This window comes from Oryctolagus cuniculus, chromosome 8 (assembly GCF_964237555.1).
Source record: "Oryctolagus cuniculus chromosome 8, mOryCun1.1, whole genome shotgun sequence".
Lineage (NCBI taxonomy): Eukaryota > Metazoa > Chordata > Mammalia > Lagomorpha > Leporidae > Oryctolagus > Oryctolagus cuniculus.
In genome coordinates, this window is record NC_091439.1 from 9531877 (window position 1) to 9557513 (window position 25637).

The window sequence follows — 25637 nt, forward strand, 5'->3', positions numbered from 1 at the left end:
GTCTCTCTGGGCCTGCCTTTTTTCACTCAACATCATGTCCTTCAGTTGTGTACTTTATCATTTTGAAAAACTCATTCCCATTCTGTCACTGCAAAATAAAACGAACATAAATTTCAACGTTTCACAATTTTTAAAGCATCGTGGCGGGGGGTGGGGAGGCGGGGCGGCGGTGTTAGCGGTTGAACCTCCGCCTGGGACGCCTGCACCCTATTTCAGAGTGCTTGGGTACAAGGCTGCACTCTGCTCTTCATTCCAGAGGGGAGGCAGAGGTGACGGCTCAAGTACTCTGCTACCCACACGGGAGACCCAGATTCAGCTCCTGGCTCCCGGCTTCGTCTGGCCCAGCCCTGACTACTGCAGGCATTTGAGGAGTGAACCACAGACAGATCTCTGCCTCTCTGCCTTTCAAAGAAATGAGTATTTTTAAAAATAAACTCACTCGGTGGGAAGGGGTGAGTGCTGCCCACACCCCCGCCTCCCTCCCAGGCCCCTGCAGCTCTGGCTGTATTCCTCAACACCACAGCTTTCCTACTTCCGCCCGGCTACCCTCCTGCATCTCCAAGTCTGTGCTTCAAAGCCCGCACCCACCGACATCCTCCTTGGAATGCCTAGCGCTGAGTCGCAGTTGTCAGAGAAACCGCGCGTCTGGAGGAAGAACCTGCTCTCCTGGGTTTCCACGGAAACCACCCCGGCAGAAGCAGGTGCAGCGAGCCAAGCACGCCAGACCCAGCTCGCCGGAGGCCGGGCCGGGTCCCTGGGGGGCCGCCCTGCGCCAGGATCGGCCTGCTAATAATGTCTCTACTTGCTCTCACACACTACTTTCGGTGGGATAGCTTTCTTTGACTTTCCACCGGCCAGACAGGACCACCGGTTCTTCCCAGCTTGGTAATACCGCGCGGTCTGCGAGGGAGGAGCTGCCTGCGCTGGAAATGGTCCGGGCCAACGAGGCACTGCCACGGAGCTCCCCGAGACAGTAAGGTCCTGAGTGCTGGGGGCAGGCGCGCGCGCCCGCAGCGCCAAGCAAAGCGCCCTAGGCGCTTCTCGCGCTCGGCGCCCAGGGCATCCCGCCTGTGCCCAGGAAAATGAAGTCGAAATAGGGCTGAGGGTGGCGGCACAGTGGGGTCACTACACGAGGGCCTGCCTCGCGTTTTGTTTCCAAAATACTGCTGGGGCGGGATCAGACGTGTGCTCGGAGCGCGCGGGGAAGAGCGGCGGTTTCTGGAGAATTCTTGGCTGGCTCTTCAGCCTTTGCCTGCTCTGCTCCTGCACAGTCACCCCGGCGGCGACAGCGGCGGGCAGACCGGGTCCCCCCGCCCGGCGTCTGCGCGCCTCTCCGGGGGAGGGCCAGGCTGGCCCCAAAGCTATTAAGACCCGCAGCTGCCGGGGCGGCACCGGGGTGCGTTTCAAGTAAGCTCGAGGGAAATGAGGGGCTTGCAGCCGGCCGCCTGAGAGGCGACTCCGGGAGCGCGCGCCGTCCCTCCGACTGCCCGGGCGAGCTGGGGGAGCGCGCTTCGGGAACCCCCGGCAAGGGTGAGTCTCGGTGGCCAGAGGGGCGGGCGCGCAAGGGCCGGGCTGCGGGAAGGCTCCCGGTGCGCGCCTCGCCACGCCTCGGCCTGCAGCGGGAGGGACTGGGGAACCTGCAGGTGCTCTGGGGACCAACACACAAAGGAAAAGAACCTTGGGCCTCGGTGGCGCGAGGCGCCGGCCCGGTTCTGTGCCCAATCCCTGGAGTGATTTTAGAGGAAGGGGAGACGCCGCGTTTTGTGCGACTGGCCTGAAACAACGGGGCAAGGCTCCTTTTCCCTCTGTGGCTGTGCGGCGGGGCCGCGGGTGTGGCGGCGGCGCGCCCCTGGGGCTGTGGGTGCTGGCGTCCCCGGGAATCCCAGAGCCTCGTGGGCCCCGCTTCTTCCCTGCGCATCCCCGCGCATTGCGTTTGCTCTCGCGGGATAGGCGGCTTTGCGCTCAGTGTCTCCCCAGCGTGTGAGTGAGATCGGAGTGCGTTTTCTTTCGGCTTCCTATTGATGGCTACAGGAGATCTTGGAAGTTCGATTTAGTTTTTATGTTTAATTCCGGACGATTTTCCCGGCTTTCCAGAGCTGGCATCATGGTTTGCACGTTTCGTGAGGAGCCGCGGCTTTTTCCTAGGCGGGGTCTCGGGGAGTGGTCAACAGTCAAGTGGCTTCACAATGTCACGTTCAAGGTTGGCGGTGCGCGTCCGTGTGCGTCTGTCTCAGCGGAGGGTGTGATAGAGAGAAGCCGGCGCGCAGCCCCTGCGGTCGGGTTTCCTGATGTGGTGTCTCCGCGGTCAGGGTCTAAAAGCCATGGAAGCCCTCACCGTCCCGAGAGGTGCCTGCCAGAGCCAGGACCCATCCAGTGTGGGAGGGTGGACAAGAAATTGTGAACCAGCTGCTTAAAGTTTGCGGCTTTCCCTTTCTCATCCACTAAATGTGCATAACAAAGGATCAAAACAGTCAGTAGTGCTGGTCGACCCACTCCATCTCCTGCTACACAGCGTTTCTGTTAACCTGGCGCTAGGGGATCGCTTTAATGTGAACAAGTAGGAAAGAAAGGCAAAGCCTACAAGATGGGCAAATTTTTGAAATAATCCTCAGAAAAGCAGTAATCTATTTTAGCTCAGAAATTGCATACAAACAGACTAATAATCAAATGATCATAAATTATTAGGTGGGTAAAGAACTAAAGCTGTTAAGGACATGTGATATGGCTCCTTTCATTTTATGTCAGGTCTTGGCCCTACCCCAAAAACTGGGTCTTGATATTTGGTGCTTGAATCTGCCCCCAATCTTGATTTTTCCATCTTGGAGTGTGGGTCCTTAGATTTTACAAATGAAGTCCTTGTTAATAAAAATCAGATTACGCTTTGAGTAAAAATGTTTTGAAAAGAAATTAATTTGACTCTGAGATATTAAATATGGCCTTACAGAACCAGAAACAAAGACTTCTGTTGAATTCTCTAGTCAAATTGTGGTTGGGACATTGTTCCCGCTTTTGCACCTGTACTTAAAGGGAATGTGGAGAAATTGGAGTGGGGCCATGGATTTCAGGACAAAGCAACAAAACAACCAAAATAGTGAAGTAGAAAAAAGAGAGGCCAGCAGAGCAGAAGCCGTTTTAGGGAGAGAAATGACTATTGAACTTGTGAGATGCTTAGATGGATGGAGTAACAGAAAAACAGATGCATATGGGACATAATGAGGCACTTTTTAAAAAAAAGATATATTTATTTAAAAGGCAGAGTTACAGAAAGGCAGAGGCAGATAGACGAGTCTTCTATCTGCTGGCTCACTCTCAAAATGGCTGCAACAGTGCAGGGCCCCAAGCACCTGGGCTGTCTTCCACTGCTTTCCCAGGCACATTAGCAGGGAGCTGGATTGGAAGTAGAGCAGGCGGGACTGGAACTTGCACTCATGTGGGATGTGGGTCCTGCAGAAGGGTAGGTGTTGTGGCACAGAGGCTCCAGCTGCTTCTTGGGACACCTGCATTCCATAGTAGGGTGCTGGGTGGAGTCCAGCTTCCGATCCAGCTCCCTGCTAGTGCCACAGGTGGTGGCTCAAGTGCTTGGGTCCCTGCCACCCACATAGGAGACTGCGATGGAGTTCTGGACTCCTGGTTTCAGCCTGGCCCAGCATTAGTTGTCATGGGCATTTGAGGAGTGAACTAGCAGATGGAAGATCTCTCTCTCTCTCTCTCTCTCTCTAGCCTTTTGGGTAAATACAGATAAATAAATCAACATTTTAAAAGAAATAAAAATGTACCATGCTTGCTACACAAACCATCTCTGCTGAAGTTGGCCCCCAGGCCAGACTGGGCCACCCCAGCTGCACTTTTTCCCAGAGTGGGGGGTGCCCTGAGTGGGGGCTGGACTCTCCTGAGGCATCCTCTGGCTTTAGTTCTTTTATTTCCTTATTTTTTATTTATTTATTTATTTATTTAAAAGGCAGAGTTACAGAGAGCAGAGGCAGAAAGCGAGAGAGAGGTCTTCCATCTGCAGGTTTACTCCCCAATTCCCACGTGGGTGCAGGGGCTCAAGGCCTTGGGCCATCTTCTACTGCTTTCCCAGGCCATGGCAGAGAGCTGGATCAGAAGTGAAGCAGCCAGGATTGAAATCAGCACCCATATAGGATGCCAGCACTGCAGGCGGAGGCTTTACCTGCTACACCACAGCAAGGGCCCTGGCTTTAGTTCTAACCTGACGGCCCGGTTCTTGGTCCCCTTCTTTCCAAAGACCCAGGTCTCCTAGGCTGCGTGTCAGCTCCTCCACAGAACTCTCCGGAGCTTTGGGACACAGGAACATTCTCCAGTGCCCTAAACATCCCAGCTGTAAAAGCATCCCTGGAGAGCCCCCAGAGTCACCTACCCACCTCCCCCTGGCATGTGTTACTCAGAGGGCCCCCCCACCCTGGGAGAAATGGGGGTGGCGGAGCTTGGGGACTGCCCTGAAGTGGGCCTCCTGGTGCCTTGTCTTTGGGGTTAGGGGTGAAAGATGACAGAAAACCTGGATTCCCGTGCCACAAGCAGTACTGAGGTTTAGGGATGATCTTTGCAACTGAGAGTCCAAAACCCCTGCTTCACACCCCTCTTAGATACGCAAGCACCAGGCAACCGTGTGTGTCCATGAGCAGAAGGGAAGCAGGCAGCACCACTCTGCACCCACAAGAGCATCCTTGCTGGAGGTGGAGCAACAGGAGAGCTGGACACGGGAGCAGGTGGATCCTCCCTGCCTCTCCTCTCGGGATCAGGGCTGTCGCCTGCTGTTGGGGGAGGGAGCTGGGTTGGGGGCAGGTGGTGAAGCAGCAGGGAGGCAGAGTGCTGCCTGTCTCTGCTGCAACCCTGCTATGTGTGAAGACCTGGGTGGTACCTCCCTCCCTTTCCCAGGGATGAGGCGCTGAGAGCCTTCCAGGGTGACACGGGGACCTGCACTGCAAAGGTGGCTGAGCACACAGAGGGACCAGCACTGCCCCAGCGCTGACACACGCACAACCAGCTCTTGGTCAGAACAGCTTTGCTAAGCAGGGTTGCACTGCCCATAAATGACCACTGCTCTCTTTAGCAGCTGCCCGTGTTCACTACCCACAGGCTCTGGGAAAGCAGCAAAACCTCGGTGATGAGGAGCAGGGAGCAGGTCCCCCTTCTTAGGCCCCGGACACCTCCCTTAAGCCGCGGCTCTGTGGTCTCCAGTCCTGGGGCCACCCCCTCGGTTCTGCAAACTGGAGCAGGCAGAGCTTGGGATGTACGGATTTCCCCATCGGTGAGAAGCAGGGAAGGTTTTGGAGTTACAGAGTGGAAATGGCCCCGAGGGAAGGGAAGGAATAGGAACCAGATGTGTGGTTGGATTCTTGGCATGCAAAAATGCAGAGATGTGTTTCTTAGAGGGGCAGGAGCCGCAACGGCCCTAATACTGGGCTACCAAGGCCTCAGGCTGGGACCGGGGTGCCCTCCATGGAAAAAGGTGGTTGATTCTTTTCCTGGAGGCTTAGAGTCACACATTCCACCCTCTCAGCGTCTGTGCCAGCTGCGCCCGGCTCCTGAGGACCAGGAGGGGTGGGTGGCATGAGGCCTGATGGATGTTCCGACAGCGCCCGTTGAAAACCAGCAAGCAGCCTGTGGGCCGTGACCCAGGAACGGGCTGCCCCCAGGGCTCCTGGCTACCTGCTCCTCCGAGTCACGGGGCCAAACCTGCAGCACGTAGCCGGGCACCAGGCTTCCTTGATGTCTGTGTTTCTTCCTGCTGTGCCCAGGCTGATCTTGAAGAACCGTGAACTTGCACCAGCACCCAGAACATCAAGCACTGCCCTTTTTTTCTGGCTTGATAATGATAGGTTTCCCATGGTGAATCCGGGCCAACGGGCTTGTCCACCTGGATGCCACACCTGGTGTTTTTTTCCCTCTGAGGTAGTTTATCTGATGGCCTCTCCATTCTAGAACTTTGCTCTTGGCTCTTTCCTTTTGGCAAGTTCACTGCTTAACAGAATATCTACTCACAGGTGTCCAGGGACAGAGAGAGAGAGAGAGAAGGTAAAATTCCAGTCCATTCCTTTGAACTTCTCCATGGTAAAGGGGAACTTTGATACTCGGGTCTAAAATGCCTAAGTAGTCCATTCATTCCTGTCCTGAATGATCAAAGGTTCTTGTTACATTGAATTAATAAGAACCTTAAGAGTGGGCGTTGTGGTGCAGGAGATTAAGGGACTGCTGGGTCACCCACATCCCATATCAGAGTGCCGACTTGAGTGCTGGCTCCCTTGCTGCAGAACCAGCATCCTGCTGATGCGTTTGGGAAGGCAGCAGAGGATGGCTCAAGGACCTGGGCCCCTGCCACCCGTGTGGGAGACTAGGATAGAGTTCCAGGATCCTGGCTTTGACTTGGCCGAGCCTTGGCCATTGCAGCCATTTGGGAAGCAAACCAGCAGATGGAAGATCTCTCTCTCTCTGTCTCTCCCTCTCTTTGCTTTTCTACCTTTCAAATAAATTTTTTGAATGAGTATTAGTAAAATCTAAATGATGCAATACTTTGAATTATGATCAGCTTTAAAAAACAGCAATTCTGTTGGAAAATTTATTTTATTTTAAAGATTATTCTCTTCAAAATCCAAAAAGTAAATTTTCTAGTGCATAGTTACATGTGAGTGAGTATACGAGGCGACACAATACAGAACAATTTTACTGAAATCCGAATAGAGGCAGGCATTGGCGGCAGTTAACACACTGCTGGGACACCCACTTCCTGCACTAAGGCCTGGGTTCACGTCCAATTCCAGCTTCCTGCTGATGAGCATCCCGAGAGGAAGCAGTGATGGACGGCTCAAGTGCTTGGGTCCCTGCCACCCTTGTGGGAGACCTGGATGGAGCTCCCAACTCCTGGCTTTTCCTGGGCCAGGCCTGGCTGTGTGGCCATTTGAGAGTGGATCAGTGGGTGGAATATTCTGTCTGTCTGTCTGTCTCTCTCTCTCTCTCTCTGTCTTTCGAAGGATGAAAGGAAGGAAGAGGGGGAGTGGAGGGAGGTAAGGAGGGATTTATTAAATCGTTATTTCTCCCAGTGAGGATTTTAAAAAAAGGCACAGAGTAGCAAGTACTACATGATGTCAGTCATATGTGCAATCTAAAAATGCTGATCCCATAGAAGTTGAGAGTAGAATGGTGATCGCCAGAGGCTTTGGAGAATAGGGGGGAGTTAAGGAAAGATTGGCTAATGGATACTAAGTTACAGAGCTGGACAGGAGTGAGAAGTTCTGGTGTTTTACCACATACTAAGATGTGTGTAGATAACGATCATGCACTGGTTATTGGAAAGGTTTTTGAATGTCTTCACCACAAAGAAATGATAAATGTAAAGCGAGATATATATTACATAGTGTATCCATATTTTGTAGCATCACGTGGAACCCCATAAATATGTACAACTTTTATGTCAGTCAAAAGTTAAATTTTAAAAATTATTTTAAAAGTTGCATATGATGTTTTTAAACAGTTAACCTTGCCATCATAATTACAAGAAAGATTTACACACACACACACACGCAACAGATAAAGAATAAAACGAAGGCAGTGTTGGATGGCAGGCTGGACTGGCTCACCCTGGGAGAAGTGGTGCAGACAGCTCATTCTGTGCCAAGGCGAGGGAGGGGAGGGTGCTATTTTTGGACACGGATTATTGAGTGGTGGCTCTCGGGCTGCAGGGAATGGTTAGGACTGAAAATATAAGCAGAGAAGGTGGAGATGTTTTTCCCTTAAGGAAACCAGATGAGCAGTAGTCCAAGGGGCTGAGTGAACATGGACTTGATAATCCCCTTTTTGATGGTTGCTGCAGGAGAAGACACACAAGGCCTTGGTTCTGCAGACAGATGACTGGGGTTTGACCCCACAGGTGTGTGACCTTCATCGATTTGCTTGAGACACAGTCTCAGGGGCTGGCTCTGTCACTTGGCCAGTAAAGCTGCCTCCTGTGACACCAGCGTCCCATGTGGGCACCCATTTAACTCCCAGCTACTCCACTTCCCATCCAGCTCCCTGCTAATGCACCTGGGAAAGCAGTGAAAAATGGCCCAAGTGCTTGGATTCCTGCCATCCATGTGGGAGTCCTGGAAGAAGCTCCTGGCTCCTGGCTTCAGTCTGGCCTAGCCCTGACCATTGAAGCCATTTGGGCAGTGAACCAGTGGATAGAAGAACTCTCTCTGTCTCTCTGTCTGACTTTTAAGTGGATAAAATAGATCTTAAAAAAAAAAGGACACGGACTTAGATTCTTCCTCTGTAAATGGGAGCAGCATGTCAGGTGGTTTTAAAGATTCCAAAGAACTGGTCCAGCCTGGTTCACTGCACACAGATGATGAATCTGGGTGAATGAGCATTGTCAGGTCAAAGATGATGTAAGATGGAGCTCCGTCTTACTTCAGTATCACAATGACGACTTTGGACTTGTCCCCAAGACGTTACTGGAGCCTGAGTCTTTAGGACTCTTCCAGAATCTTGTGCCACTTGTATAAAAAGCTCACTGAAGTTTCACAAATTCTTAACTGACCTTTGAAGTCTCTGCTTAGAATTTTTTTCTACCCCCCAGGTCTGTAATTCAAACTTTAGTACTTGAACGGTTTGAACAGACTTCTCTCCGTCTGTGAGGAGGCGTCCCCGGGACAGCTTGTCAGCACCCTGTGTGACCTGTGGTCAGCAGCATGTCAGAGACTCATGGTGGCTCAGCGCTGAACCATGCAGAAGTGCTGTCTGCTAGCCATTGCCGTGACAGAAGAAACTGGGGAAATTTAGTCCTTGAGAATTTTTATTAATTAGACGGGATCGTCTATTTCCATTCGTATATTATTCTTTTCACGTATTTTGCACAGCCCACTGTTTTCAGTAAAAGCTTCACTATGCTTCTGATTTGGCGATGAGTAATGTTTCCTTTGTGTATCTCTGTTTTACAACTTCCCCAAAAGCTGTTGAATACAATTCTTGGAATAGGAGACAGTTGTAGTCTTCACACTGTGGTTTTGAAATACCTTTTTATGTCCCTTCTGAATTAAATGTTTCCCTGAAATTCCTCTCCCAACCCCCCATCTCTCCCCTTTCCTTAATTTCTGTTGTATGCTTTTTTTAAAAAAAAAAGATTTATTTATTTGAAAGGCAGAGAAATATATATATAAAAGAGGTAGAGATAGAGAGATCTTGCACCACTGGTTCACTACCCAAATGGCCACAACAGCCAGGTCTGGGCCAGGCTAAAGCCAGGAGCCAGGAACTCCATCCAGGTCTCCCACATGGGTACAGGGGCCCAAGGACGTGGGCCGTCCTCTACTGCTTTCCCAGGAGCATCAACAGGGAGCTGGATGGGAAGTGGAGCAGCAGGGACTCAGACCAGCACTCCAATCTGGGATGCTGGTGTCCTGAGCAGTGGTTTTACCCGCTACACCACAGTACCAGCCCATGCAATTGGCTTGGTTAAACCCTGTAGTGGAGTGGAGGGGATGTTATCTGACCCTCGCCCATCAAGGTTCCAAGAGATATTCCAGATAAATCACCAATCTCTCCAGTGTCCCCAGTGGGAAGTCAATTAATCTTGGGAGTTACTAAGAGGACTTTTAGGAGAGGATTGTCGATTTTCAGGCTTGAGGGCAGGGTTGGGGGTAGCTCTGCCCCACAAACATTAATGAGTTCAGTTTCTGTGCTTGCACTCGTGTGTTTGTGTTTCCCTAGGAGGGAGTGAGAGGAAGACCAGGCACAGTCCTCTCCACTGTAGAGTAAGTCTTCACTGGCCAGACTCTTTGTAGGGCCATCACTCGCCCATTCTCAGGTGCTCTGAGGAACAAAGATTTCGCTGTCCTTGAAATGAAATCAGCGCCTTTGTTCTAAACGTGCAACACAAAACTTTGAAAGGGGAATCCTGCTCCTTCCTTTGTACAGAAACACTTTGCAAGCAAATATTTGTAAGTAACCCCTGCTTTTACTAGCACCGAGGTGGATCAGAGTTACACCCATGCTTCGTGCTAAAAGGCAAACTCCACACATCAAACGTGTGCGCTTATGCACCGCCAGTATCCTCCTTGCCTCTGCACATGCGCAGATCCAGCCAGGTTCCTAGATGGCTGAGTACTGGGCAGGACTCCAAGGCGGCAGACGTCGTGAGGGACACATGGCAAAGCATCAGTGAGCGTGGCTCCGCGGACCTCTGATAAGTAAGTGCACTGCTGTCCTCCACAGCTGACTTAGAAAGTTGCTGTATTCCACCGGAGGAGATTTCACTTCCATCCACCAGGAAAAAGAGAAAAACCAGATAAGGCAAGATGGGAAATCAGATGCTTAAGTGGACGTGGTCAGGCTGTGTTCATGGATAGGCGGTAAGGAAACCTGAAAATCCCAAGTGAAAGCACGGGCCCATTCCCTCTCAGGAGCAACTGTTTGTTATGGAACCCATTGCCAAGTTCCTGAAGTGTCGAGGGTAAGGACTGTGGTTTTAATCCCTTGTCCTTTTAATGGACTGCTTTGGCATCTAGCACACGTTCAATAAATATTTGTCTGAATGCCTGTATCAGGGTTCTCCAGAGAAGCAGAACCAATAGGAGACATGTAGCTATGGATATAAGTGATACAGAGGACATGGATATAGATGTACAAAGAGACTTGTTGAAAGGAATTGGCTTACATGATTATGGAAATGGACCCATCTAGTCTGCAGGGTGGGCGGGCAGGCTGGAGACCCAGGGAGAGCCAGAGTTCCCATTTTGAAGGTCTTCGGGCAGGAGGAGCTGGTGCTGCAGGTGAAGTGTGGCGTGACCTCTCTTACACAGGGAAGGGTCAGTCTTGGATGCTAGGCAAGCCTTCAACTGATTGGTTAAGGCCCACCCATAATTAGGGAGGGCAATCCGCTTTACTCTCCCTACCGAAGACTCCATCTCATCCCAACACCCAGAGCAATGCTGGACCAGATATCTGGGAACCCCATGGCCAGTCAAGTGGCACATAAACAATTAGCCATCCCAATGAAAGGATGAGTAGACGAAGAGCAAGAGTTTCCAGGCCGTGGCAGAGCGAGAGCTAGGGCAGGGCAGGCACTGGTTTCAGGCTGCGGTTCATTGCAGGCTTCACTTCACCCAGGGCCTTGCTAACAGGGAGGCTGCTCTCCCCAGAGCATGAGGCTGCCAGGGGTATTCGAATCTTCCTTTTCCACTGGTGCCTAAGTGACCAGTTCCCACTGGACTAAGTGAACTAAAGAAATCAGTTGGGGCCGGCACTCAATAGGCTAATCCAACACCTGCGGCGCCAGCACCCCGGATTCTGTCCCGGTCGCTCCTCTTCCTGTCCAGCTCTCTGCTGTGGCCCGGGAGTGCAGTGGAGGATGGCCCAAGTGCTTGGGCCCTGCACCTGCATGGGAGACCAGGAGAAGCACCTGGCTCCTGCCTTCAGTGCTTCAGTGCTTCAGTGCGGTGTGCCGGCCGCCGCGGCCATTGAGGGGTGAACCAATGGAAAAACGAAGACCTTCCTCTCTATCTCTCTCTCTCTCACTGTCCACTCTGCCTGTCAAAAAAAATTTTTTCTAATAGAATAAAATAAAAAAATCAGCTGGGCCAGGTACCATGCTCTCCAGAACCGAAGTATGGGGGCTGGCGCTGTGGTTTGCAGGTAAAGCCCCCGCCTGCAGTGCCAGCATCCCATATGGACACCAGTTCAAGCCTCAGCTGCTCCATTTCCAATCCAGCTCTCTGCTATGGCCTGGGAAAGTAGTAGAAGATGGCCCAAATGCTTGGACCCCTGCACCCACGTGGGAGATCTGGTAGAAGCCCCTGGCTCCTGGCTTCGGATCAGCAAGCTCCGGCCTTGCTGCCAACTGGGGAGTGAACCAGCGGATGGAAGACCTCTCTCTTTCTGCCTCTCCTTCTCTCTGTGTAACTCTGTCAAACAAATAAATAAATAAATCTAAAAAAAAAAAAAAAGAATGGATCCATTAATGGGGTGAGAATTTTTTGAAGGTAAAAATCTAAGAAATATATAAGAACCTAGTTTTTCTAAGAACTTGTAGGAAAAATAATATCTCCTCCAATAGTTTCTTTTTAAAAGAAAATTATTGCATTTATTTGAAAGAGTTACACAATGGGGGGGGGGGAGATCTTCCAAATTCTGGTTCATTCCCCAAATGGCCACAATGGCTGAGACTGAGCCAGACCAAAGCCAGGAGCCAGAAACTCCATCCAGGTCTCCTGAGTGGGTGGCTGGGGCTCAGGCACTTGGGCCATCTCACGCTGCTTTCTCAGTCACGTTAGAATGAAGCTGGATTGGATCTGGAGCATCCGGGACTCAGCTGGTACACAGGTGGTGGTTCAACCCACTGTGCCTCAACAATGGCCCAAATAGTTTCTTAAGAAAGGATACAGAGAAGGTCATTTTGAGTCTTTGAATCACTGATGATGTCTTTATTACACTCACACATTTTGTAGTTTGCTGCTGTAGGGCCACCAGGTAAAATCTGTCTGCTCGGGATGTTGTAGTTGACCCCACTGGTGCCCACCACACTCCTTACTTGTGGGCTGCACTGCTTTTGCCTGTCTGGATTGCTGCTGCTGGACACCTGCTCCTCCATCCTCCACTCCTCCCTGTGAGCTGGGCTTTCCCCCGTACACTCTGATAGTTCATGTGACTGCCTGGGACTTCAGCGTTTTCCCTTAATTATGTTGATCACTTGGCCTTTCTAAGATGCACCGTGACTTCCATTTCTAGGAAAATGCTCTCTGTGTTTATTTTGTTGACCCCCCCCCCTTCTATTTCTTCTGTTCTCTCTCCTGGAACTTTATCACTTGGATCCATCTCTCTCTTTTTAAGAATTTGTTTGAAAGGAGAGTTACAGAAAGAGGAGAGAGAGAGAGAGAGAGAGAGAGAGATTGTTCTCCCATCTGCTGGTTCACTTCCCAGATGGCCGCAATGGCCAGGGCTGGGTCAGGCCAAAGCCAGGAGCCAGGAGCTTTACCTGGATTTTCCATGTGGGTGCAGAAGCCCAAGGACTTGCACCATCCTCACTGCTTTCCCAGGCACATTAGCAGGGAGCTGGTTTGGAAGTGAAGCAGCCAGGACTTGAACCAGTGCCCATATGGGATGCTGGTGCTGCAGACGGCAGCTTTACCTGCTGTACCACAGTGCTGGCCCCTGGCTCCATCTTTTAATTTTCTGATCTTCTAATACTGTTAAGGTATTTTGCTTCCACTTTTAAAATTTCCGAGGTGTCATTCCTGTTCTTTAAACAAAACAAACCAAAAAATCCTGTCTTTTCATGAATGCAATAACTACCCCCCCCTTATTTTGCTCTGATGACATTAAACAGTGGACTTTAGACATTTTTTGATCTCTTTGTATGGTTTCTGTATCACCTGAATTTTACTTATTTATTTATCTAGGTAAATGTATTTGGTGTGAGATCTGTCTTAGCCTTTTTCTGTGTGGTGACCTTGGACGTCTGCTCGTACTTGGAGATTGAGGTTCTGAATCACTTGATTGGAGTCTTTGTGCAGTTGGCAGCTTTGGCAACTGGCGGGTCCTTGTAGGGTGATTTGGCATGAGTCAGCTGTTCCTTTGGGTGACCCCAAAAGGCTGTGTTGAAAGGATTTTTCTTTAATGGGGTATCTTAGTCCATTTGCCGCTGCTGTAACAGAGTGCCACAGACTCAGTCATTTACAAGCGGTACACGTTGACTTGGCTCATGGTTCCAGAGGTTGGGAGGTGCAAGAGCAGGTGCTGACATCTGGTGAGGGCCTTCCTGCTGTGTCGTAACGTGGCAGAGGGGCAAGCGAGTGAGCTTGAGACAGAGAGGAAGAAGTGGGAGCAACTCGTCCTTTCCACTGGGAACCCGCTCCCGTGGTCACTCACTCACTCCCGCCCTCTGTAACGGCATCGGTCCATTCATTAGAATTCTAATGACTTCTTAAAATCATCTTTGGGGCTGGCGCTGTGACTTGGTAGGCTAAGCTTCCACCTGTGGTGCCAGCATCCCATATGGGTGCTGGTTCATGTCTCAGCTGCTCCACATCTGATCCATCCCTCTGCTATGGCCTGGGAAAGGAGTACAGGATGGCCCAAGTGTTTGGGCCCCTGCACCTACGTGAGAGACCTGGAAGAAGCTCCTGGCTCCTGGCTTTGGATCAGCTCAGCTCTGGCCATTGCAGCCATTTGGGGAGTGAACAAGCCAGCAGGTGGAAGACCTCTCTCTCTCTCTCTCTCTCTCTCTCTCTCTCTCTCTCTCTCCCTCTCCCTATTTGTAACTCTGCTTCTCAAATAATTAAATATTTTTAAATATTTATTTATTTATTTGAAAGTCAGAGTTACACCGAGAGAGAAGGAGAGGCAGAGAGAGAGAGATCTTCCATTTACTGGTTCATTCCCCAATTGGCCACAACAGCCAGAGCTGAGCTGATCTGAAGCCAGGAGCCAGGAGCTTCTTCCAGGTCTCCCACATGTGAGCAGGAGCCCAAGGGCTTGGGCCATCTCCCATTGCTTTCCCTGGCCATAGCAGAAAGCTGGATCGGAAGTAGAGCAGCTGGGACTCGAACTGGCGCCCATATGGGATGCCGGCACTGCAGGCAGTGGCTTTACCCACTATGCCACAGCACCAGCCCCTCAAATAATTAAATTTTTAAAAATCTTTACAAGCATCTTTAATGCCCATCACATTTCAATGTGAGCTGGGTAGGAGACATTCATATCATAGGCTGGGGCTGTGTAATTCTTCCAAGGCTGAGATGTCTCCTAAGAATACTTCTTTGTTGGGTCGAACTGGTTTCCACCATCAGGGGCATGAGAGGAAGCAGAATCTGCCATGCTCACATTCAGTGTGCAGACTTCACTTTGACCCCCGGCTTCCGTTCAGCCAGCTCCCACCTCCCTGTGGTCTGTCTGGAGACCTCAGATTACATTTTTCCTCCAGAGTGGAGGTTGTTGGTTTTCCACTTTACTGAAGCACAGGGATGGCTGGGTATGTATGGTGAAATCGGCTGTAGGGGCTGGAGTTATGGCACAGTAGCTTCAACCTACCACGCCAGCACCCTATTTGGGTGCCAGTTCCTGTCCTGACTGCTTCACTTCCAATCCGACTCCCTGCTAATGTACCTGTGAAGGCAGCAGCAGCGGAAGGTGGCCCAAGTCCTCAGACCCCTGCCACCTATGTGACAGACCAGAGTGGAGCTCCTGGCTCCTGGCTTTGGCCTGGTCCAGCCCAGCCATTGCGGCCATTTAGGGAGTGAAACAGTGGATGGAAGATCCCTCCCTGTCTCTTTCTCTCTCCGCCCCCCAACTCTGCCTTTCAAATAAACAAATCTTTTCTTAGAAATTAGCCATATAGCAACATCAAGAATACGGACTCTGCAGCCAGCATGTTTGGTTCAAACCTTGGCCATGCTAGATTCAAGCTGTATGATTTTGGCCAAGTTCCCTACAGGTGCAGGTGGTGATGCATGGTCAAGGTGAACAGGGCCAGCAAGAGCACATTTGCATTTCATTCCCTTTATGCTGGGCTGTGGATTTGGTTCTTGAAGAATGCTTTCTTTTATAACACGCAGCCAAACCAGCGAAAGCACAAAGGGACACAGCTGCACACATGACCTTGCTGCGGACCTGGTGTGGAGTTTCCCGCTGAAGTAAGTCATTGTTCACAGCACTTGGCACTCAGAAAAGGAAAAAGTCTCTAGACAAGCAGCCCATTGAAAAATATACCATAACGTGAGTATGACGCCATGGCAAGTTGCAACATGGAAAGAAGTCCTGAATGGAAATTTTGTGCTACCAGCAGATGAAAAGGTGTCCACAAAATAGCAAAGAAACAACGTTGATTTTGAAGCCCATCTCAGTTTTCATAGTTGACTTTCCCAGTGAGGTCTTTAACCAGTCGCTTTCAGATCCCTGACGCTTCTAGAACAAACATGGGCTCTCAGCTCTTGAATGCTCTTTGCCTCTGGGATAGGTATAAGGCTGTGGGGTGCAGCGCACCCTACACCCCTCCTGTAATAACTGAACGGAGAAGAGCAAGTGCCTGATGAATACTGCAGGAGACATGAGCCGTGGGTCAACGCTTCCCCAGCAAGGCCTGATTTAGAAAGAAGGAGGCGGGCGTGGGCTGCGTCTCCCAAGTGAGACAAGACTTGCAGGGCTTGAGGAAGGCGATCGAAATCCCGCCATCCACCACGTCCCCCCTCAGACCTCCTGGCCGGGAAGCCAGATATTAGCCTGTGGATAACACAAAACGTAAACACATGTACTTTGCAAGGCTTGTTTGCCAAACTTCTTGTCATTGCTTAACCCATGGCTTATCTAGGATGATTTTTTTAAATAAGGAAAATGAAGGCAGCTACTTGTAAGCAAACATTTTAAATAGGAAACATTTGTAGAGGTGTATGTACAAGGATGCTTTTGGTTAGATTTGTTTATAATATTAACTCACTCACATAAGTCATTGGTTAAATAAATTATGCTGCATCCATGAACAAGCACGTTATGCAGACACACACACACACACACACACACACGGGCTTATAGAATGAAACATTTCTAACCTTCTATAGAAAGTTACCCATGACATATTATTGATAAGAATGCCAAAGAGATGATAAATTTCATGCACTATTCTGTTTTAATAGCACTGTTTTAATGATGTGTTTATGCACTGGTATGCTGCTGACTTGTTAAGTAATCATTTCTGTGCCGTAAGATGACTGGTGATAATTGGATTTTTGCAAAGGGCCTGTATAGCTTCAGAAGCTACAGAAAAATATGTAGCTACTGAGTGATCAAAAGCAGGTAGTGGGAAGCACAGAATTAGAAGGAAATGATTTTACTAATCCAGAGAATGGATAATCATGATTGATTGAGATTAGCACTGTAGAGACTTAGAAATAACCCCAAAGGTTAATTTTTCCATCTTCTCAAATAAAACCGTTTGAACAGGCACAAAGGTATACAATAGCATTTCTTCGATTAGAAAGTGAAGTGGCCTACAGTGGTTGATTTCATTGCAGGTTAAAAGGTCTTTAAAATGCATTCGCAGAGTCCTGACTTCTCCCAGCTCTGATGTAGCACTCACTCAGAATGCTGGAAGCCGTGTTCCCTTGATGTAACTGCTGTAGCCACGGAGGCACTTTGCTCTCTGCCAGAAATCAATAATGAGTTGAAGAGTGGGGAGCTGTTGATCAGGACCCTGGTGGGGCCCGTATTTCAGGCAGGTTCTTGAAGAAAGCTGTGGTTGCGGCTGCACCCACCTCACACACCACACGTTAATGGACAGTTAGCGTATCCTGTGCTTTGTTAGTGATCCTGGAGTGTGCAGCCTGGGATACAACAGCCTCAGTTACCAGGTTATTCCAAGACGAGATGACGGTTTACCTTGGTCTGTGCGTTTTGATTTAATGTCACTTGACTATTTAAAGCAGTATTTTTTGGCCGGCGCCGTGGCTCACGAAGTTAATCCTCTGCCTGCAGCGCCGGCACCCCGGGTTCTAGTCCCGGTTGGGGCGCTGGATTCTGTCCCGGTTGCCCCTCTTCCAGTCCAGCTCTCTGCTGTGGCCCAGGAAGGCAGTGGAGGATGGCCCAAGTGCTTGGGCCCTGCACCCGCATGGGAGACCAGGAGAAGCACCTGGCTCCTGGCTTCGGTCAGCACAGTGCGCTGGCTGCAGCACGCATGCCACAGCGGCCATTGGAGGGTGAACCAACAGAAAAGGAAGACCTTTTTTCTCTCTGTCTCTCTTTCTCTCTCACTGTCCACTCCGCCTGTCAAAAAAAATAAAATAAAATGAAAATAAAAAAGAGGAGCTCATCCAACCTCCTTAAAAAAAACAGTATTTTTTGACTTTTCATTTTCTGGTGTGATTCTAGCTTCATAAATGTACATAATTGTGTGAGTATATTATTATACCACAAGAGTATAAACCAAGGTACTTCAATAAGTTTCTAGAAAGTGGAATTAAAAGATAATTTTATTTTGGTGTCCAAACACTTGGAAATCCATGCATATGAGAGGTCTTCAAAAAGTTCTTGGAAATGTGTATTATATTAAAAAAATTAACTGACATGAATTTCAGAACATTCTTGAACCAGAATAAACTTTCTTTTAACTCCATGTTCTAGAAACTTGTTGAAGTCCCCTTGTACATGGATTGATGTAATGTTTCATTAGAAAAGAGATTCCTTTTTTAAAAAAGATTTATTTAGGGCCGGCGCCGCGGCTCACTAGGCTAATCCTCCGCCTAGCAGCGCCGGCACACCAGGTTCTAGTCCCGGTTGGGGCTCCAGATTCTGTCCCGGTTGCCCCTCTTCCAGGCCAGCTCTCTGCGTGGCCCGGGAGTGCAGTGGAGGATGGCCCAGGTGCTTGGGCCCTGCACCCCATGGGAGACCAGGAGAAGCACCTGGCTCCTGGCTCCTGCCATCGGATCAGCGCGGTGCGCCGGCCGCAGCGCACCGGCGGCGGCAGCCATTGGAGGGTGAACCAACGGCAAAGGAAGACCTTTCTCTCTGTCTGTCTCTCTCTCTCACTGTCCACTCTGCCTGTCAAAAAAAAAAAAAAAAGATTTATTTATATTACTTGAAAGTCGCAGTTACACAGAGAGAGAAGGAGAGGCAGAGAGAGAGAGAGAGAGAGAGAGAGAGGTCAAGACAGAGAGAGAGGTCTTCCATCCACTGGTTCACTCCCCAGATGGCCACAACAGCCACAGCTGTGCAGATCCAAAGCCAGGAGCCTGGAGCTTCTTCCAGGTCTCCTATGCAGGTGCAGGGACCCGAGGACTTGGGCCAGAAAAGATTCTTAACCCGCAGCATTGGTGCAGATTTTAGTACTAATAAAGCTCCCTGTGATCCTTCCCTGTGATTTGACAGAAGAACCAAGGTCGGGTTCTTCCTCTAGTCCATCTCCAGAATGCATTTGCATTTTGAATGATAGCAGATGGTCTACATGGGGCATCCATCCAAGCTCAGGTGTGGCACTCCTGAGCCAAGTGCATTTCCGCCTGCAGCTTAGTGCCACTTGTGCTTAAGCAAGTGCCTCCCCCGCAACAGTGGCCACCTCTGCCACGGGCACGTTCACACTTTGTCTGCGTCTGCAAACAGATGTGCACTGTGCAGGCTCCACGGAGTATTGGGGCCAGCATGTAGCTGGGGTGTGGATGGGACGTGTGCTTCCACTGTGTAACAAAATACAGGCTCAAGTGAAGGGCTGGACTATTGGGACTAACATTGTTAGCCTTTGAGTTGAAAAGGAGTGGGGGAGAAGAGAAGGAAGAGAGGGGAGGAAGAATAGGTCTAATCAACTCCAGTAATACAGTAATTTCATTCTGAGTCAAACAAGCAGATTAACTTACGTTAACACTTGGTCACCACCCCTGTCACCACCAGTTAGGGAAGATGCTGCCAGGGCTGTGTTGCAGAGACTCCCCTGCACCGCTGCCTGCTTGCAATCCAGCCTTTTGGGATGGGCGTTTGGCACAGTGGTTACTACACTGCTTGGGATGCCCACATCCCATATCGCAAGTACTTGGGTTCAAGTTCTGGCTCTGCTTTTAACTGGCTTCCCGCTGGGAAGATGCGGTAATGGCTCAAGTACTTGGGTCTCTGCTGCCCGCATGGGGGACCTGGATGGGTTTCTGGTCTCCTGGCATCTGCCTGCACCGGCCCTGGCTGTTTAAGGCATTGGGGGGGGGGGGTGAACCAGTAGATGGAAGGTCTTTCTATCTTTCTCTCTTGTGTCTCTCTGCCTCTTGAATAAATAAAAATAAAATTTTTAAAAAAGATTGTGCCTTTCAGAGAAATATTAACAAATAAGTTAAGTAATAGAAAAACCTGCATTCCTGCCACGGCAACCCCCAAACCAAAACTGATGGGCACCAAGCAGCACCTTGTTGAGGGCCGGCTCATTCACTCCCATGCTGACGTGCAGGCAAACTCTAGGGCTTTTATTCCTCTTGGGAAACTTGCTGGAGGTCCAGGTGGGCCTGAAAAGCCTTCCCAGGGGCCCCACCTAAGACGTACAGGTGGAGCTTACACAGGGGAGCCCACCCTGGGTACTGGTCACAGCTGTATCAGTGCTGAGAAAGGGCGGCTGGTGGCTGCCCAACCAGACAGCAATGGGAGCTGGCACTGTGGACTCCTTCTGCTCAGCCCAGGCAAATAGCAGAATGCACCTGCTCCTGTCGTGGTTAATGCTCACAGCCAGCCTACGAAATGAGAGCAACCAGCAGCTGCTTTTTTCATAAGTGAGGAGCCAGGGGCCTGGAAATGCTAAGCTGGTTTCCTGAGACGTCTTGGGTGGGAGGGTGGGGGTGTCGCCTGCTTGCAGCCGAGGCTGGGGGACTGCAGAGCTCCAGAGTTGGTTCAGGCAGCAGATCCGGTGTCTGGGAAGGGTCAGGGTTTTCTATACCCAAGGGGCCGAATATAACCCGACAGGGATATTCACCCTGTGCATACCTGATAGTCCATCAGGTCTTGTGTGGCCCTGCAGCCCTCACATTCCTGCCACAGGCTTTTAACCCCAACTGGGTTTCCGTTAATACCGATTGAATTTGGGAGCGGAAAACAAGATGGTCCATCTTGGAGCAAGCACGGAGGTTATGGCTGCAGTGGCTTTTAAAATCTTTTCCTTCGGGAAAATTTGAAAATGACACTAAAGTAGAAAGAACAGTGTAATCAACTCCATGAAACCAAACCCAGTTTCAACAGTGTAAACATTTTGCCAACCTTGTTTCCCCCATCCCAAACTGTCTACTGTGGCATGCTTGGGTTTGCTTGCTGGTGTATTTGAAAGCAAATCCCACATTTGACAGTTCATCTGTAAACACTTCAGCATGGATACCTAAATTATCTGCTAGGATGTTAAAATATACATTTATATGCATATGCATATATATATAAAACCACAATGCAATGATTAAATGGAACAGCATTAGCAATGATAACTTCAGTGTTGTTTATTACCTGGCTCACATTCAGCCTGATCATCTCAAATGAATCCCTTTAACGTTTGTGGACTCAGAATGGAAATAATGTGCACGTTGCATTTGGTTGTTATGGCCTTGTAATTCGTCTCACCCTCCCCCTTTTAGTGACATTGATTTTTCAATAGAAACTGGCACATTTGTCCATTAAAGTGACTTTAAAATTTATTTGCATTTTTATTTTCATTTTACTTGAAGGGTAGAGAGACAGAGAAAGAACTACCATCTTCTGGGCCATTCCCCAAATGCCCACACCAGCTGGGGCTGGGCCAGGCGAAGCTGAGAGCTAGGAGCTCAATCTGGGTCTCCCATGTGGGGGCAGAGACACAACTAACTGAGCCTCACTGCTGCCTCCCGGGGTGCACAGCAGCAGGAAGCTGGAACTGGGAGCAGAGCCGGCTCTGAACTCGGGCACTCTCATCTGAGATGCACAGAGTCTTTAGCCACTTTGCCAAAAGCCTGCCCCCACCGAGGTGATTTTAACTAATCCAAGTGCACTTCCCGGGAGGGGGCTGATGCCCCATTTTCAGGAGTTTGGGGGACTCTGGCTTGGGCTGTAGTTGCTCATGCGGTGGGAATGTGTGTTGATTGTGGCCAAGCAGAGACAGAGCGGCGTCCTGACACAAAGTCTGCAGGAGAGTGGCCATGAAACATGAGAGAAGATAGGGCCCAGCCAGGCTCAGATGAGGGGCAGCCTGAGGGGACTGTGTAGGAAACATTGTTTAAAAAAAAGATTTATTTATTTAAAAGACAGAGAGAGCACTTTCATCTGCTGGTTCACTCCCTAAATGGCCACCCCGGCTGAAGCCAGGAGCTTTTCCTGGGTCTCCCACATGGGTGCAGGCCCCAAGTACTGAGGCCATCCTCCACTGCTTTGCTGCTTTCCCAGGCGCATTAACAGGGAGCTGGACTGGAAGTGCAGCAGCCGGTCTCCAACCGGCGCCCATGTAGGGTGCAGGTGCTGCAGTCCACCTGCTACGCCACGGCACCAGCCCCACAGGTGACGTTTCTCGACTGTGATGAAGACCTGGAGGGGAGTGTGCAGGCCCGAGAGAGGAAGAAGCAGGAAAAACCTCACTCAAGAGTGAGTGCGGGGAGGTCCCTGGGGTGGGCCGGGGCCTTGGGAGAAGAGGGGACGTCCACCTGGACATGGTGATGAGCGATTATGCCCTACATTCCCCAGGCTTTTAAAGCTCCCTTCCCACTTGAACAAGTGGGGGTGTGGCCAGTAGCAGGTGACATGCTTCGGGGCTGAGTCCAGGTGTCCGTAACCCCCTCACCTGCACCTGCACAGGTGGCTGAGCCAGTGAGGCCAGCGGAGGAGGGAGTGGCAGAAGAGCAGGAAGCAGAGCGCTGAGATCGCCACTTCCAGGAGCAAAGCTCTGAAAAAGAAACGTGGAAGTCACCTTAAGATGGCCGCGGAAGGGACAGGACCAAGGTCCCTGTCCCCAGCTGGGAGCGAGACACAGGGCGAACACAGCTCTGTGCCCTGGGCCTCAGAAGCTGGGCTGGAGACCCACTGCCAGTCTGACCCAGTGTTGTTCAGAGTGGCGCGAACCCGCACAGCGCAGGCTACAGAGCCCCACCTGCAGCAGGGGCGCTAGGAGCTGGGATCCCAACCGCGGCGCCATTCGCTGTGGGAACCTTGCACTCCACGGCTCCACCTCACTCACCTCTCACTCTGCTGCTGGTTTTCCGCAGTGCGGAGGGAAGAGGTGGCAGGTGTCACACCATGACGGCGGCCCTTTCTGAAAATGCACACTCAGTGCATTTCCTTTGCCGGGAACTCTTGTCAGTCTCAGCTCTGCTTGTATTTCGAGTGGGGAATGAGACCCGAATCGGTCCTGAGAGCCGAGCTGGATGGAGAGAGAAGGGATCCGAAGACCTCCTAGGACAGGTGGTACTGCCGCTGGGTGTGTTAGTGTCTCTGGCTCACCCTCACCTGCCCAACCTGGCAGCCGCCTGCCACTAGCACCATGAAACACCCCCCCCCCAAGTATGGTTATTTCAGCAAAATACTCACCTCTCCCTCTTTGATTCATTTCATTCATTTAAAAAAAAAAAAAGTATGTTTGTGTTCATTATCAAAAGCGAGCAATTGATTGCTGCCTGTAGAAGAAACTCCACAAGGCTGTAGCACCCCCTTGCAGAAAAGGAATCAGCGGGCTCCCAGGCAGCCTGCTTCTTGCCATAGGACAGATAAGATGAACGTAAGCCCTCAAGGGTGACTAAACCCCATCTCTCCTGTCACCTTGGTCAAATACATGGCAAGGCATGGAACACTCAGCAGGCTTGACCCCCCCACGTCCCCACCTGCTCGTGGAGAGCTGGTGTCATTTCTTCTGGTGCCTTGAGGCCATCGCGGGAGGGGATGGGCACAGCTCAGCGGTCTCCACTCCAGAGCGCTGTGCAGGAGAAGTGGCCGGAACGTGGCGGGACTCCCGGAAGCAGGACCCTGGGAAGAGCAGGGGTGGAGGCTGCCTGGCAGATCCAGGGAGCCTGACAGTAGGACAAAGGCGTCTCTCTCAAATGACTTCATCAAATAAAAAAAATAAACAACTGAAAATAATATCTCGAGTATGAATAAAGCATTTTCTGTCTGCCTCCCCTGCTTACAGGGAAACAGGAAAAATATTTAGTTTGTAGCTGAAACTACTTTTCATGGAAAAGTTTGCTAGGCTACTAAGCAGTGCTTCTAGTTCTTTGAGATTTTGGCTTTGGGGCAAAGGATAATACAAAATGATTCCTGGTCCAAGAACCTTGACAATCATGCTAGCCGTGACCTGTTCTTGAGGAGTGACAATACCCGAGGAGGCCATGAGAAGTGATGTCTGTTTAAATCAGAGTCGCCCAGACTCATCTCCCAGCCTTTCCACGCTGGGGCTACCTGCTGGCTTCCCTCCCCTGGAGCCAGCCTCCGGAAGTGCTGTGTGCAGGTGTGCTTCGCGTGACACAGCCCATGTGGCACTTCCCTAGCTTGATTCTGGAACAGTGACTCTGGGCTCTGCTCCCTTGCATTGCACAAACACTGGGGCTGAAGTCCCCAGGAAAGCACAATGTGAGGCTTTTCTCATCTGGCTGAGCTGGAAAGCAAACAGGGGCTGACGTCTCATGAGGGGAAGTGGGTAGATACCTGGGTTTTCTAAGATTTAATTTTGGGGCCAGCGCTGTGGCACAGCGGGTTACGCCGCTGCCTGCATTGCTCTCATCCCATATGAGCACCAGTTCAAGTCCCCGCTGCTCCACTTCGGATCCAGCTCCCTGCTAATGCGCCTGGGAAAGCAGCAGAAGATGGCCCAAGTACTTGGGCTCTTGTACCCATGTAGGAGACCCGGATGCAGCTCCAGGCTCCTGGCTTCAGCCTGGCCCAGTCCTGACTGTTGTGACCATTTGAGGAGTAAACCAGTGGATAAAAGATCTCTCTGTCTTTCTGTCTCTCTAACTCTGCCTTTCAAATAAATAAATAAAACTTTAAAAAATCTATATATAATTTAATTTATTCTCATTTCATATAAAAGGCAAAGAGATAGAAACAGAGATGGAAATAGAGACAGAAGAGAGATCTTCCATCTGCTGGTTCACTCAACAAATGCCCACAGAAGCCAGGACTGGGCCAGGCTGAAGCAAGGAGCCTGGATTTCAAGCCGGGTCTCCCACACAGATGCAGGGACCCAAGTACTTGAGGCTTCCCCTGCTGCCTCCCAGGGTGCACAGTAACAGGAAGCTGGAATTGGAAGTGGAGCTGGGGCTGAACCAGGCACTCCTATGTGGTGCAGCCCAAGAGGCTTCTTACCTGCTGCTCCAACCACCCACGCCCACCTGAGAGGCGTTGAGGCAATGTTTGGAAAATCAGCACCTTATTTGTGGCAAAGCTGGGTGGGTAACAGTGAATGTGAACCTCCCGATGCACAGGGCTCAGAGCAAGGACCTTGGTGTCAAGCTACTGCTGGGTCCCGGATGCCTGCTTAGGAAGACAGTTTCCACTCGTGAGAGTGTTGCCGTCAAATCTGTGTGGTTAGCAGGACAAGCATCGCAACCTTTGCGTTGTCACAGAAACCATGTCAAGTTCCTAGGACACCAGGTTTCAGTTAGCTGGCTCCGCCCCCTTTTGGTAGAGTTCTCATCCCTCTGCTTTCTATTGTGGGACTCCAGCCCATTCATTTTCCTGTATGCCCAGAATGAAGGTATCATTGTCAGGAAAATGAGGCTCTTGACAGCTAAGTGGGACACGGCCGGAAGCAGAGCCCAGGGCTCCCTGGTCTTACGTCCTACCTGCAGGGCACAGAGCCTCGGAAAGGCGAGTTTTGGGTGTTGCGGTCCTTCCCAGAAATATTAAAGAAACAATCCCCTGGGGAAAATATTAACCAACTACTCCCTGCCATGGAGCACACCACTCATTCATTCTTTCCTTCCTGTGTGAGGACGCTTCCTGAGAAACTCATCCTTGGCGATTTCCTTCTTATGCGAGCGTTAGATCAGACTCAGGCACGCCCGCTGACACAGATCAATCACTCCACGTGCAGTAAACACGGGGCGGGGGAGCTGCTGTCGGGGTAATGCGGCACAGTGTTTTACAGCCCGTGAAAGTAGAAGGCGTGTGCTCTAGGACAGCGATGAAGCGTGGTGTGGAAACACATCAGCCAGTACCAGAGTGGTCTGTGTCCCGGATCAAGTCCTGGG

The 25637-nt window shown here is 50.6% G+C and overlaps 1 protein-coding gene across 2 annotated transcripts in view; it reads left to right on the forward strand.

The window, feature by feature from the left end:
- The first annotated feature begins 750 nt into the window (after positions 1–750).
- Positions 751–25637, forward strand: part of TRIM2 (tripartite motif containing 2) — a 183991-nt gene continuing 159104 nt past the window's right edge. Inside the window, exon 1 of one of the 2 annotated variants that reach the window (XM_070047374.1) lies at positions 751–973. The gene's annotated coding sequence lies outside the window, so the exon portion shown is untranslated. Of the gene's footprint in view, positions 974–1513; positions 1531–25637 lie in introns of those variants that run through there. The other variant, XM_070047378.1, reaches the window with a different exon arrangement.